Source organism: Molossus molossus, unplaced genomic scaffold (genome assembly GCF_014108415.1).
Source record: "Molossus molossus isolate mMolMol1 unplaced genomic scaffold, mMolMol1.p scaffold_m16_p_10, whole genome shotgun sequence".
NCBI lineage: Eukaryota > Metazoa > Chordata > Mammalia > Chiroptera > Molossidae > Molossus > Molossus molossus.
This window is the reverse complement of record NW_023425345.1, coordinates 66724748-66740390: the sequence shown is the minus strand read 5'-3', so window position 1 is coordinate 66740390 and position 15643 is coordinate 66724748.

Sequence of the window (15643 nt, the reverse complement as noted above, 5' to 3'; positions counted from 1 at the left end):
GAGTAGCCATAGATGTTAACAGTCACAAGATCAGATGTACTAGAGTTTCATTTGTCTTTGTGCAACTCCCACTCATTTATGACCAGTTAAGAGATGCATCCTTGTTAGGTTGAAGAGAAAGATTTTCACTCAAGGAAACACTAAAGAATTTGACCTGTTTCTTATTAATCTAAAATAATCAAGGAATTTGGGGTAAAGGGTGGCCAGCTGTGGCTCTGTGATAGAGAACTCCCATTGAGCTCTTCTCTTGAATTATGCAACTTCTAGCTCAAGAGGGACTCTGACCCGGACTGGCTACTGGTTTGATAATGTAGGTCCTGGTGTCCATTAGAAAAGATGCTTATAAAAATCCATAATGTGCTAGATGCCAGGTCACCAGAAATTACTGCTTTTAAATGTAGGCAGAGGAGTACAGATTTGTTTTTTTTGTTTGTTTTTTTTTATCCTCACCCGAGGATATTTTTCCATTTTTTTGATACAGATAGAGTGGGAGGGAGAGAGAGGAAGGGAGAGAGAGTGAGAAACATCGATGTGAAGGGACACATCGAGTGGCTGCCACCCGCACGACCAACCAGGGCCGGGGACAAACTGCAACCGAAGTACGTGCCCTTAGTGGGAACCGAACCCGGGTCTCTCCAGACCGCAGGCCGACGCTCTAACCGCTGAGCCAAACTGGCCAGGGCGAGGAGTACAGATTTGATGTGGCAGCACTAGGGAGCCACCGTGTGCCACTGAGTGAGAAAGTAAGGATTTCATTGAAAATTGAAGCTCACTCCCAAATGCATAAACATAATGGCTTAGAGAAATCCAGCTACTTTATCCTTTGGAGACAGTAACTAAAAACAGAGGTTCTTGGACTACAAGAGTAAAATTACAGGGGCAGGAATGAGGATAGGGAGAAGGAAGCAGCTGCAGGAGCAATAGTGGACATGGCCACGGGAGGGCAAAGAGGACTTTGTGTACAGCTTGAACTAAGTCAGTTCAAAATAAGACCATTTGGACATGTGTGAAAGCGAAACAGTCACCAGAGAACTTGAGTTTATTATCCGCAGCATCTAGGTCCTTTAATCACAGAGTATGTGGAAGGTTAGAATTTCAACCTAAATTATAAAAGTGTCACAGCAAGGTTCTACATAAACTAAAAGTTGGGGAGTCTGAGTTAAATTGCCAAGAAGAAAGGCTGAACTGTGTATCTTGAGGCCCACCTTCCAGGAGGGCACGGTGCAAGACAGTGAAGGGCCACTTCCAAACCACCCATTAATCACTCGGAGAAAGCCTTCTTTTCACCAACAGGCATCACATGTTTAAAGGCTGGGACTAGAGATGCAGGAAACCTTTTGTTTCCCCAGAATCAATATGGACTCTTCTTGTTTAGCTTTGCTACTGTCAGCTGTCCAGAAATGCAAAATCCAACTCCGCTTTCCACCTAGGGAGTGGGATGCATTATCAAGTTGGCCAACCAGACGGTTCCATTCCACTGGCCATGATGATTGGTTTAGGGAGGGTCCATTTTGCTCCAACTCCCTTCTCCACCCCCCAATTTCCACCATGTGGATGAGGAGAGCTGTGCTTCTTCTTCCAAGTGTGTTGCGCAAACAACATACGAACCCTACAAAGAAGGTTATTCCTCTAAGACCATGACCTTGAGGACAACGTGAGCCTGTAGCTGTGTGTCCATGTTTCCCATAATGTGGAGAGATCTTGACTAAAAATGACACTGGCCCCCCAGAAGAGAGAGAGACAGGGGGTGGGGAGGGGGCAGGGGAACCATTGTTTGAACTCCTGGAACCAGCTGTGAGTGAAGCAAAATTAATCCCAGGACTTCCCAGTTATGTAAACCAATTAATTGCATTTTGGCTTGAGTTAACTTGGGTTGCATTTCAGTCTCTTATGACCAAAGTACGCTAACTAGTACAGTCTCTTAATAATTCACACCTTTGTGTGAATCACACGTGTTCTAATAAATTTCTTCGTGGGGAGGCATAAATAAAAGAGCACACAAGACTGGTAATCAAGAAATTGGAGATCATGTTTTGGCATTATCTACTGAAGAAACCCTAGGCCAGGTATTTATTTTAGTCTCTGAGCTTCCCCTTGCTTGAATGAAACAGAAAAGCTTGATCTAGAGTCACTCAAGGACCAAGTATTTTAGAACTGATAGAGGCCTTGAAGATTCTTTATTTTAGAAATGAGAAAACCATAGTCCACAGAGGTGGTTGCTTAATCAATATTATGAGCTGTTGTAAGTTGGGCAGGCTTAAACCTACCTCCCCCTGATTCCTGGCCTGGTACCCTTTCCATAACATCATTTGATAATTTCTGAAGGTGTGTTTATCTCATTGTTATTTTTATACTACGTATATTAAGATGTCAGTAATTCAAATGATTTTAAATTAAGAGATTTATTGTTCATGTATCAAGAAGTCCAGAGAGATAGTCTGATTCCAGTGTTGGTGAGTCCAAAGATAACATCATCAATAAGAAACAAGATTCTTTACATATTTTCATTCTGTCATTTTCAACATGTCAACTTTGGTTCCAGGTTCATTGTCTCGATCAAACATAGTAACAGCAACTCATGTAAGTCTTTAACCAGGGGAGAAAAAAATGACTTTCCTGTGCTCCTTTTTAACACTGAGAACCTCAGAAAATGCCCCCTCCTATCCCATTGGCCAGAACCAATCACTGGTAGGGAAAATGGAGTTGCCAACTTTGACTTAAGCTACTATAGTCTGATAAATGTAAAGTGCATTTGATGAAAGAGAAATTAAAATTTTTATAATGTGCATCTTAAAATTATTAAAATATGTCATCACGATGTGCTTGCCTAGAGGAGAGCCTGTGGGAGAAGCCGGGCTGCATGAGAGGTTGCTGTGGGCACACATTCCTTGGTCCACATTCTATTGCTCATAATTAGGAAAGCCAGGGAAATATGTCACAGCCGTGTGACAGGGAGGAAACAGCAACACGTGGCAGCCTCTGCCCATGGCCACCTAATACCTGAACAAATTAGGGCTCTATTAGCAAGAGAAGGTGTGTGAGTAGCTATAGGATAACCAACCCACAGAATTTACAAGGTTATCCTTGTAGAGAACAAGCTTTGAAGTGGCAACTTCTTCTATTATTGGCTCATGAAAAAAAATGGCCCTTGTGAAATATGACCTTCCCACTCCTGAAGTGTGGGCTGCACTTAGTGAATTTTTTCCAAAGAGTAAATTTACAGTGGGGAAACCTGACAAGCAGCTACCTTAGCCAGGTGTTAACATCAATAATAATAAGGTATGTGTCGAAAGCATGTATGCATCTTTGATGGAATATAATGAAAATGGCACTCTACCTTAATGGTCTTCCTCTCAGAACCCCGTAACTCCACGCTAATAATTACAAAAATATTAGACAAATCCAACTGAGATATTCTTTAAAATACCTGACCAGTATTCCTCCAAGTTGTCAAGGTCATCAAAAATAAGAAAAGCCTGTCACAGCCAAGAGAAACCTACAGAGACATGACAGGTGTGATGTGGTTGTCATCTCTGGATGAGATCCTAGAACAGAAAAAGGGTGTTAGGGGAAAACTAAAAAATAGTGAACAAAGCATGGACCTTAAATAATAACGATACATAAATTTGATTAAGTAATTAGGACATATATACTATAGTAACTAACATAAGATGTTAATAGGGGAAACAGCCCAGGGTTTATGAGAACTCTGTGTACTACCTTTGCAATTTTTCCATAAATCTAAAATTATTCTATAATTAAGTTTAGTTTTTAAATGGCCTCTTCTTGAGCCTGAAATAAGCAGATTGTTTTTTTTTCCCTTTTGAAAAATGTCTTTGTTCAGAAGTTGCTGCTATTAAATGTGGGGAGGTTGCGCCCATACCAACAATTTGACTAAGCTGACTTTAGATTGAATCATTTCCTGTTTCTCTAGAGCCATGTACTCACTGAATCTTTGCAGCAACAATGAAATTGGGCTACTATCAAAATGCTGTCTTATATTGCGTGTTGCAATAATTCATAGAGTGTAACTCCTAATGCTTAAATAGTAATTATGTGCTGCTCCTTCCCAACTCACACACATATGAACAACAAATGTTGTCCTACAAAGCCTTGTGCCTCCCAACACCAAAGGAGAGGCTGTAAGAACTGTCCCCTATTTCTCAGCACCACAACACACCTTCTCCCAACACACACAGACTGTTGTGTTAATATCTATATAATGCCAAGATGAACCACTGCGGACTGTCCCATCTGTGCTCCAAAGACAACGATGAGTGAGACACTTTCCCTGCAAGAAAAAGGAACACACAACATTGTGTGCTGTGTGTTCACAATGGTACCAATTCAAACTGTAAGTTGGGATAATTTAGAAGAGCTCCATGTTTAAATATCCAATTCATATACAGATACCAAGATACCCTCTAGCTCTTTAATTAGGAAATGGCTTTAGAAATGTAGATACAGCTGTGCTGCATTATGGAGAAATTATCAACTCCTTTTTTCTTTTCTTCTTCCTAAAGATTCTGAGACCATTTAGATGAAGTCTAACAATACTTTGAAGATTAAAGTTTGAATATTTTTTTTGTTTAAATGGAGACTATTAAGAAAAAGAAGTTAAATGAGGGATTTTTGTCAGACTAATTATCCATAGGCCCTGAGCCCTTTCTGCTCGAGAAGCCGCCTGTCTCCCGACCTTTGGCCCCTTGTGTGGGGTGTATAGGAAAGCAGAAATATCTGAGAAAGCAAGAAATGCCTGAAATTTGTCTTTAAATGCAATAAGAAAAAATTTCCAATGACTTCTCATAGTGCTTTCTTCCTCGTATGACACCAACATGGAGGCATGAGAATGTTCCCAGGGCAAAAATTCTAAGTGAAAATACAATCAACTGGACTTCAAACATTAGACCTGGCTCTCTAGTAAAAATGAATACAAATACATCCTATCATGCTGTAAAGTCCTGACATATTGAACCGCTGTTTTAGGAGTTACTAATTTACATTAAAGAAAGATACTTCACTTCACTGAAAGCCTTTCTTAGTGACTAATGAACTAATCAGGGTGCTAAATGTCAGGGTGCTAAATGTCTATGAAGATTTAATCATATGTGAATTTGATAATTCTTAAAATAATTAAAGCAAAAAAGATTTCAGTTTTAATAGCTGTAAATTCTACATAACTTCTAAAGATTGTCAATTCTATAAAAAAGATAGTACAGCTGTAAAGTTGAGGGCCAGGAAGGGATGAACTTGACACAGACGGGTTTAACATACTGATTTGAACACCCAGTGGACAGCTTCAGACCCCATCAAAGCACCATGACACAGCCACCTCCACAAGAGACACCCACAAGAGTCTTGCTCTGTGTGGTGGGCCCCTGCACAGCTGATTCTCCAAGGTGGTCAGAGGTTGGTGGTCACTGGGCAGAGTCAGTCCTTGCAGCTGATCAGCCTGAGTAAATTTCTCCTGTTGACGTGCCAACAGCAGTCAAAACTTAATTACAACAGAAGGGTATACAGTCCACACTAGCAGTACACCTCGAGTGCCCAGCTGGAGTGATTAGACAGGCTGTGCCATTGGACCCTCCAGGACACCTACTACTACAATAGGACACCCTACCAAGCCTAGGAGACATATCAGTTTTACCTGATACATAGAAACAAACACAGAGAGGCAGCCAAAATGAGGAGACAAAGAAACAGGTCCTAATGAAAGAACAGAACAAAACCCCAGGAAAAGCACTAAATGAAATGGAGATAAGCAATCTAACAGATGCAGAGTTCAAAACACTGCGTATACGGATACTCAAGGAACTTAGTGAGGACTTCAAGAGCATAGCAGAGGACAAGTGGGAATAAAGGATGCACTATCTGAATAAAGAATAATTTACAGGATATCAACATTAGAGTAAGATGAAGCCAAGAATCAAATCAGCAATTTGGAATATAAGGAAGCAAAAAACACCCATTCAAAACAACAGAAAGAAAACTAATTAAAAAAATGAGGATAGTGTAGGAAACCTTTGGGACAACTTCAAGCATACCAAAATTCACATCATGGGAGTGCCAAAGGAGAAGAGAGAGAGCAAGGAATTGAAAACCTATTTGAAAAAAAATAATAACATGAAACTTTCCTAACTTGGTGAAGGAAACAGACGTAGAAGTTCAGGAAGCACAGAGTCCCAAACAAGGTGAATCCAAAGAGGCCCACACCAAGACACATCATAATTAAAATGCAAAAGGTTTAAAGACAAAGAGAAAATCTGAAAAGCAGCAAGAGAAAAGCAGTTAGTTACCTATAAGGCAGCTCCCATAGACTGTCAGCTGATTTCTTAAAACAAACTTTGCAGGCCAGAAGGGAGTAGCAAGAAATATTAAAAGTGATGAAAAGCAGGACCTACAACCAAGATTATTCTATCCTTCAAAGCTATCATTTAGAATCAATGGACATATAAAGAGCTCCCCAGACAATAAAAAGCCAAAGGAGTTCAACACCACCAAACCAGAATTATATAAAATGTTGAAGGGTCTTCTTGAAGAAGATAAAAAATATGAATAAAATGGCAATAAATACGTATCTATCGATAATTGAATCTACAAATCAAATGAACAAGCAGAACAGAAACAGACTCATAGATATATAGAGACCTTTCTAAGGGTTGCCAGATGGGAGGTGATTGGGGAGGGTGGGTGAAAAAGGTGAAAGGATTAAGAAGTACAAATTGGTTCTTAGACTGACGGACCTCAGAGGGAAGGGGGTGCAGGAGGAGATAAACCAAAGAACTTATATGCATATATGCATAACCAATGGACACAGACAACAGTGTGGGGAAAGGCAGGAGGGGGGCGGGAGCGGGAAGGAGGGGGTCAATGGGGGGTAATTAGAGGGGACATCTGTAATACTTTCAACAATAAAGATGAAATAAATAAATGAATAAATAAATAAGTAAATAAATACATAAATAACACCTGAAGCTTACTGATGGAATCCAGGGAAGCAAAGAAGAATGGAATGCCTACTTTAAGACTGAATAGTGACTGATAGGGTCTTAAGGAATCCTTTTCTATGAGTATACTCTGTTTAATCGAATGATCATGTTCTAGGGGGTTAAAACATTCCCCAAAAGCAATCTGGCATTCCACAGTTAATCTGGGAGGTAGAAGAAACAGGGATGTGACATGTCCTGAATGGGCTCTATCTGAAGCAGGACATTTTGTCTCCAATATTTATTTTATGTTTTTTGGACCTAAAGTAGCACAACTATCAGTGAACATAGGTGTATCAAAAAATTAGAAGTTAATATAGTAGAGCAATTCCAGAGTATTTAAAAGAACTTCTTTCAGTTTTTCTGATTGATTAACTAAGAAATGGAAATGTCTTTTATTTAATTTCTAATGAATATTTTTAAAAGGAGTACTCAACACAAATAGTAATCGACAATAATTAAATTAACATGCTATAAAATTTAGATTTACAAAATTTATCCCAAGGATACTGTATTTATTGAAGTTACTCTCTCACTTTCTCTCTTTGCCTGAAACACACACACACACACACACACACACACACAGAAATACATAGAATCATTAAGGTCAGAAAGCTGATGGAAGAATCACATTTAGTAAGTATTTGCCCAGAGAAGAAAGAATTGATCCCCATAAAAATTTAAAGGAAAGAAAACAATTGGAAATTGTTTACCTGATGAAGGAATTAGTTAAATTCCTGCCAAAAAAAAAATGCTTTTTTGACAAAAATGCAGTAATGTTCACATTCCCATTTAAAGGCTAACTTTCATACTCTCAGCCTCAAAACATCCTCGGGGTCAAAGCAGTGAGGATCAAACATATTCTGTGACTTCTAAGTCCGGTATGTGGACGTCAAGTGGTGCGATTTACCGCTCAGCTTTCGCAGGTATTGCTCCCTGTGCACGGGATTCCCCTTCTCTGTCTCCCATTCCAGGAGAGCTCAAGACCTCTCCATCAAGACTCAGTTTACAAACATTGCCTTCAGCTTGGTCTCTCCTGACCCCAGACAGAATTAGATACTTTTACCCTATGTTCCCTGGGGTACCTTTTACGAATATTTTGTCATGTTGCCATACTTCCTGTTTACTTGGCTATCTCATCCACTGCATTGTAGATCTCTCTAGGGTATGGCTCATGATTTAGTTTTTTTGTTATTAAATCCCTGGCACATGATACATACATAATGAAGTATTAATTAAATAATTGAGTGAGTGTACAAGTGAGGTCTCCATGCTACCCAATCAATTATCTCTCCCCAAACCTTTTTTTGTTCATTTATTAATCCTCACCCGAGGATATTTTTTCCCATTAATTCATAGATGGAGTGGAAGGGAGGGAGGGGGGAAGAGAGAGAGAGAGAGAGAGAGAGAGAGAGAGAGAGAGAAACATCGATGTGAGAGAGACACATCGATTGGCTGCCTCCCGCATGACCCTAACCAGGGCTGGGGTTGGAACCTGCAACCCAGGTACAGGCCCTTGACCGGGAATCAAATCCGAGATCCTTTGGTCCACAGGCTGACCCTCTAACCTCTGAGCAAAACTGTCCAGGACTTACTTTTTATTTATGGACAGAATGATCACATCTGCACTGCAACTTTAAAGATGTAGTTGAGGAAAAAAGTCCTTCACTGTAATTTCATATCAGTACTAAACATGTATTTCATGATGCCTCTTTCTCGGCAACACCTCCCTTTGCATCTCTCCCTTACCCTCAACCAAGAAAAGCAGTGCGTTTCCAGGGACTGAGATGGCCTTTGGGCCGCTTCTCCATGGGGCATCACTAGAGTGTGGGAGCACTTCTGGGAGGTCCAGAGCTTAGGTCAGCCAAGGGCTTTTTCTTTCCATCCATCTTCGATTTGACTCTGGATTCAGCTGAATATAGTTAAAGGATTAATTGCCCATCATTTTGTTCCCTAAATTAGGAGTCATTGTGGTAAGAACCAAGCATAGCAATATGGGCCAACCACAAAGAAATAAATTACTTTGTAAGTTTCAAAAGATTTTCACCAAATTACTGCTCTGTGCAAATGATGTTGGGGGCGGGGGTGGGGAAGAGAGTTTGTTTGAGAAACATTTTCTTTTGTGACTGCAATAAGGTATGTGTACCCCTGCTGAGATATGAGTCATGTGCCCTGTGATAGGAAACTGTGGCTAGTTTTTGTGGGTTTGGGGTTTTATACTGAATTTTCGGTGCCTCATGTTTCCTATGACTGATGAATGGATCATCACCTGACTCATAGACTGTTTCGCTATGGATCACCAAAGTATAGCCTTTAAAATTCAGTAATGTGGCACCCAGCTGCTCAGAGTTTTAATACAGAGGGAGAAACACCGGAAACAAATAATCATTGCTTTAAAATGGACTTTTCTGAGGTCCCCTCTTCCCATTCTTTTCAGGATTGTAATTAAACTGATCTAGATTGGTTTGTAATTCTTGTTTTAAAAGACAATGCCCCCTTTTTGGTCGAAGTAATGTAGACGTGTTAGCCCATTCAGGTTGCTGTAACAAAACAGCGTAGACCCGGTGGCTTGTAAAGGGCAGGAATGTGACCCTCACAGTTCCGAGGCCGGGAAGTCCAAGATCCCGGTGCCAGCTGATTCAGGGTCTGGTGAGACGGGCTTCCTGGCGCACAGACAGCCGCCTTCTTCCTGTAGATCTTGCACGGCAGAGTCAGGGCTTTCTTTGGAGTCTCTTTTACCAGAACAATAATCCTGTTCACAAGGGCTTCACCCTCAGGACCTAATTACCTCCTAAAAGCCCCACATCCAAACACCATCCATACACTGTGGACTAGATATCAACCTGTGTATTCGGGGGAGGGGTTACAGGACACAGGCATTCAGACCATAGCAGTAGGTATACAATATTTGGGTTGTTGGGTTGTTTTTTTCCCGATTAAGAACATGCCACCAACCTCAACTTCAGCATTCCAGAAAGCAAATCTTAATGTATTAATTTATGCAACAAATATTTATTGGATAAATAAACGTGTCCCACTTATTGAGATGGGCAGAGATGATTAAAGTGAGGCCCCTGCAATCAGGAGCTTCAAGTGTGCTGGAGGAAGCATGCAGTTAGACATGGCAAGTGCCGCGAGAGGGGTGTTCACACAGGGCACGGGATGAGGTGTGAGAGACTTAAGAAAAGCTGTGCACAAAGGCAGGAAGTTAGGAGAGAAGACAGCTATTCAAAGGTCAGTTCAGTATAGCTGGAGCATCGAATGGCGGCATTGCTAGGGAGAGTGTAAGGGATGAGCTTAGGAAGGGAAGCTAGGATCTAGATCTTAGAGAGACTTATGACTTTCTCCTGGGATCCAGAAGGGGCCCAGAAAGGTTTCAGCAGAGGGGTGACATGAGACAATTTGCTGAAATGTTAAGGAGAGATTCGGTGAGGGCAAAGTCGAAGGTTGGTAGGCGGATCATTTGGGAGCCGAACGCAGTCGAAGGAGAAAATGGCGTAGAGCCTGGATGAAAGTAAGCTCAGTGGGAATGGAGAGTAGAGGAAGAAGATAAAACTGGTGGGACCTGGTGACTGACTCTGGGCTCTGGTTTAGAGTCCTGATGATCAGACTTTTCATGGTGGAGCCCAATCCCCTGCTCTACCCCAAGGGCATGATCTTTAGTCTTTTCTGGAGAGCATTTACTCCCTTGGCAATGTCAACCAATCTCCTGATGATGTCTGAATTTAGATCTCAGACAGGTCACAACGTCAGACCTGAATATTGAGCAGCCTATGCAAATCTCCACTTGGATGTCCAGTGAAGCTGTTCAAGTTACCATGCTCCAGTCTGAAAGTGAGACCCCTCCTGAAACCTCCTTTACCTGCATTCTTCTCCATTTTTGTTACTAGCAATTGCACTTCCAGCTGTTCAGGTCCAAAACGTTAATGTAATTGCTGACTCCTGTATTTTTATTTTTACTTCACTTCCAATCCATCAGCACATCCCTTTGGCTCTAACTTTGAAATTCACAAAGACTCTGACCACTTCCCAGCTCTTCCACTGTTACCACCCAGATCTAAGGCGTCATCCTTTACTCCTGGATGACTCTGATGGCTTCCTAACTGGACTTGCGGCTTCTTCCCTTGTCCCCTGTAGTCTACACAGCAGCCAGAATAAAATAGCTACTCCAGCCAACTTTATTATTATTTAAAAAAATGTTTTTCTTTATTGATTTTGGAGAGAGAGGAAGTGAAGAGAGAGAGATAGAAACATCAATGAGAAAGAACATCGATTGGCAGCCTCCTGCATGCCCCCCACTGGTGATGGGGCCCACAGCCAGGGCATCTGTCCTGATGGGGAATCGAACTGGCGACCTCTTGGTGCATGGGTGGACACTCAACCACTGAGCCACATCAGCTGGACTACTCCAGACAACTTTTTTTTTTTGTATCCTCACCCGAGGACATTTTTCCATTTTTTGTTCAGGTAGAGTGGGAGGGTAAGAGAGGAACAGAGAGAGAGAGAGAGAGAAACATCGATGTGAAAGGAACACATCGAGTGGCTGCCACCCGCACAACCGACCAGGGCTGGGGACAAACTGCAACCGAAGTACGTGCCCTTAGTGGGAACCGAACCCGGGTCTCTCAGGACTGCAGGCCGATGCTCTAACCGCTGAACCAAACCGGCCAGGGCCAGACAACTTAAAAAAAAAAAAAATTATTTATGTATGATTTTTGTTGTTGTTAATCTTCACCTGAAGATATTTTTTCCTTTTTTTTTTTTTTAGAGCGAGTGGGAGCGAGGGAGGGGAAGGGAAATAGAGGAAAAAATATCACACTTGACAGGGCAGGGGATTGAACCTGCAACCTACATACACACCCTTGACCAGGAAGATCCTTAGGTCCAAGGACCAGTGCTCTAACCACTGAGCACGCTGGCCAGGGCTGGCTGACTTTTTATTTGAAACATTTCAATCATGCAGAAAAGTTGAAAGAATTGTATACTATGAAATGTCCTTTACAGCTTTATTTTTTTCTCTCATCCAGGATCCAATCAACTTTTATGCTTTCATTTATTATATCTTTTAGTCTCTCTTAACCTAAAAGAAAATCCCCTACCTTTTTCCTTTGAGACATTCTCTTTTTCCTGTAGAATATCCCACACATTCTGAATGTGTCAACTTCCTCATAGATGTGTTTCTCACACTGTATCACATCGAGAGGCATACAATGTCAGGTTGTCCTAACATCAGCGATGTCGTTGGGTCACTTGGTTAATGTGGTGAGCTGCAGAGTTCTCCCTGTGAAGATAAATGTTCCTCTTTGTAATTAGTAGGAAATTGTGGGATGATATTTTGCACCTTCCAAATGTGTTATTCACCACAACCTTTTACCCAGTGGTTTTAGCATCTGTTAATAACACTTCCTAGATTATTTATTACACTGAATGTTGCAAAATGGTGATTTTTAAAATACTCCCATTTCTATTTTTAGCAGACCTTTTAGTAAAAAATTGCCTTTCTACGTTTCTTTTTCTCTTCCTCTCCCACTCCTCACCTACTTGCCTTACTACTTCTCCTCCTCTTCCTTTTTTCCCTCCTCCTTCTCCTCTGTCTTCTTTGGACTTTCACAGTGGATTCATAGATTCTTTTTAATTCAATGTGTAATAATCAATTACCACAAAATAATTCATTTAAAATATGTGTCAGATCATGTTCTACTCCTCTATTTGAACCTTAACGATGACTTCCCACTTCACCCAGAGTAAAAGCCAAGCTCTTATGGTGACCTACGAGGCCCTGCATGATCTAATCCCCAATTCCTCCTCGTCTCATCTGCTCACACCTCCAGCCATCTGGTCTTATGACTATTCCTCAAACACTCTCTGCATGGTCCTGCCTCGGGGTCTTTGGTGCCACCATGCCCTTTCTTTGTAATGCTCCTTCCCCAGATACTTGCTTGGTTTCATGCCTCACCATCTTCAAATCTTTTCTCAAAGTTACCTGAACAGATTTTTTTTTTAAGTCAATACCCTCTAGCTGCCTTACTATACTTCATTTTCTCCATCAATCCTACTACCTTCTTACATTACTTATTGTGTTCATTGTCTGCTCCCAACTAGGATGTAAGCTCCTTGTGGGTAGAGAATTGTGCGGCCTCCCAGTGGCTGGAATGACACCTCTTCAGTCAATGTTGAGAGTGAATGAATGCATTGATTGGATAAGAGATTGAAGGAGAGGGAGATGCCCATTTTTCAGGTTTGGCTGTCTGAGATGACAGTGCTCTGCTCCCTGAGACAGGGAACATAGAATAAGAAGTATATTTGGGAACAAACTTTGAACATGGTAAGCTTTAGGTGGCTGTGACATATCCATGTGGAAAAACCCAGTAGGAGGAACTCAGCTAGACCTGGATAGACTGGGTATGAAGTAGTTTCCAAGCACCTTAAGCAAAGCCATGTCTTAATTCATTTAAAATGAATTGAACATTACTGAATTCAATTAATATGAATGGAAAGGCTAAGAGTCTCTCACCTACCAATCTGGCATGTCAACCAAGCGTGGGAAGAGAGCTATTAACACTTTCCTGAGTTTGGTAGGTTTTGAACTGTGTGATTCAAAGACAGCACTAAACACGTGGGTGGTAGTAGTTCTAATGGTTTGTCAACAAAGCTGGATCTGTTAGTCTTCTAGAGTGATAACTGTTTTTAGTAGTCTAAAGACTTGGTTAAAGACACCTGCATCCTGTATATAACAATTAGTACTTCTAAAGTATGTTTTTTCTATTGATTTTCTAGTCACGAGAATCTAGTAGGATAACCTATGCAATTTCTTTATTCAAAGGATAAGAAAACAACATCAAAAATTCTTTCCTTCATTGGGCACTAATATTTTCTCTTCCTTCGTGCACCTTCTTAATTCTTCCAAGTCTTAAGAAAGCCTCCAATAGATGAACTATAAGAATTCAAGAAGAGTTTGTCTTGTGTGATATCATCAGAGTTTAGAACATTGCCTAGCCTAAAATAGGTGCTCAGTAAATTTTATTCAGTTACATATTAACATCCACCTTCTTGATTTTCAAACCACCATCCACATCCCTGCTCTACCTCAAAATCTCAGTCTCCCATTTCTCAACAAAGTCCTGAGCCACTCAATCAGTTCTTATAGTTGAAAAAAAAAAAAAGTAACTACAAAAGATGGTAAAATCAATGTCATTTTAACCAGCATGAAAATCATCCATTCCTTTGGATGCAAGGGAAATTTAAACTCATTCCAAAATCATAAGACTGGACACATACCAATTAATGGGAATATGAGTTTTTTTGGATGCACAAGAAGAATTTTCACCTTAGCTTCTAAATCCTGCCCACATGGTGGGTCATTCCAATATGAGTTCCTAGAACTCTTTTATTTTCTTTTTAAATGATAGTGCATAAAGTAGATGCTGTCATTCATGTCTTAAAGAAAAAGAGATCCAAGTAAAATTATGGGCATATGTTTCAGCAATTTCAAAGGACTTTGTCATTTTTTATGACAATGACAATACTGGTGCACTGATATATAGTACTGATATATAGTACTTTAAGATAGCAGTATTACTAAGTTAAGGCTACGATAAATCAGAAGAGCCTTCCCTTCCCCTTTAGATACAAGAAAAGAATTAGAGTCTGAACTGGTCTACATTAAGGTCAAAAGTAAATGTGCATTTAATGTGTCCACTGTTTTTATGGCTCTCCTTATTTATTTTCATTTTTTCTGGCATAGAAAGTGGTGACATAGTTAAGTTAGGAAGGCAAATGACATTAACAGCACTTTCTAGAGTAACAATGACGAGATGACCAGATAAGGACAGCATCAACCACAAAAGTGTAGAGCCACTGAAATTCACTTCAGTGAAACTGGAAAATAACAGTCGTTCAACTCCAGCACTGGAACCATCTCTTGCTATTTTGACCTTTCCCAGAGATTTGATTTTTAGTCATTTGTGCTTTAAAAAAAAAAAAATGCTGTGCAGAATAGATTTTGTCTGTAGCAATTGTTAACAGAAGACATGTAGATGCATGGAAGCCATCCTCTCAACTGAAGGCATACACCGTATTATTTTGAGTGTTAAATTCAGCAATAACAAATTCTCATAATGGACTTTCACGAGTCATAAAGCAGGAAAGAATTAAGAAATGCAATAAACTATTTTAAAATAATTTAATAAAATCAAAGCTTTCTAAAACAATAAAAAGTGATCAAACAACTTAAAATAGAGAGGGGATATCTAGCTCTGATTTTTTATTTAGATAAGCAAGATTAAAAGAATTGAAAATGGCTAAATAATCCCTCTGAAGTTGAGTGGTTACTATTTTCTATATGGTATTTTACTTACTTTCCATTCATTAGCCCATTCATTCATTGTAGAATTCCACAGATGCCTTAGCACTTAAACTTTAAGTCATTGACATAGAGGTGGCAACTCCTGAAAACATCCCATCTGCTTCCAATAAGAAACTTGATATTCTTTAGGATTTATGGGTGGTGGGAGGAGGTTGCCTAAAGTGAGGTTTCAGAAATGGCCGGAAAATCCTTGTAGGTGAAACTCATATTTCTTTGACTATATGTAGTTCTACATTTAGATCTAGAATCTAAACAATAAGCATAGAGCAGTTTCTCTGCCCAAAGATAGCTA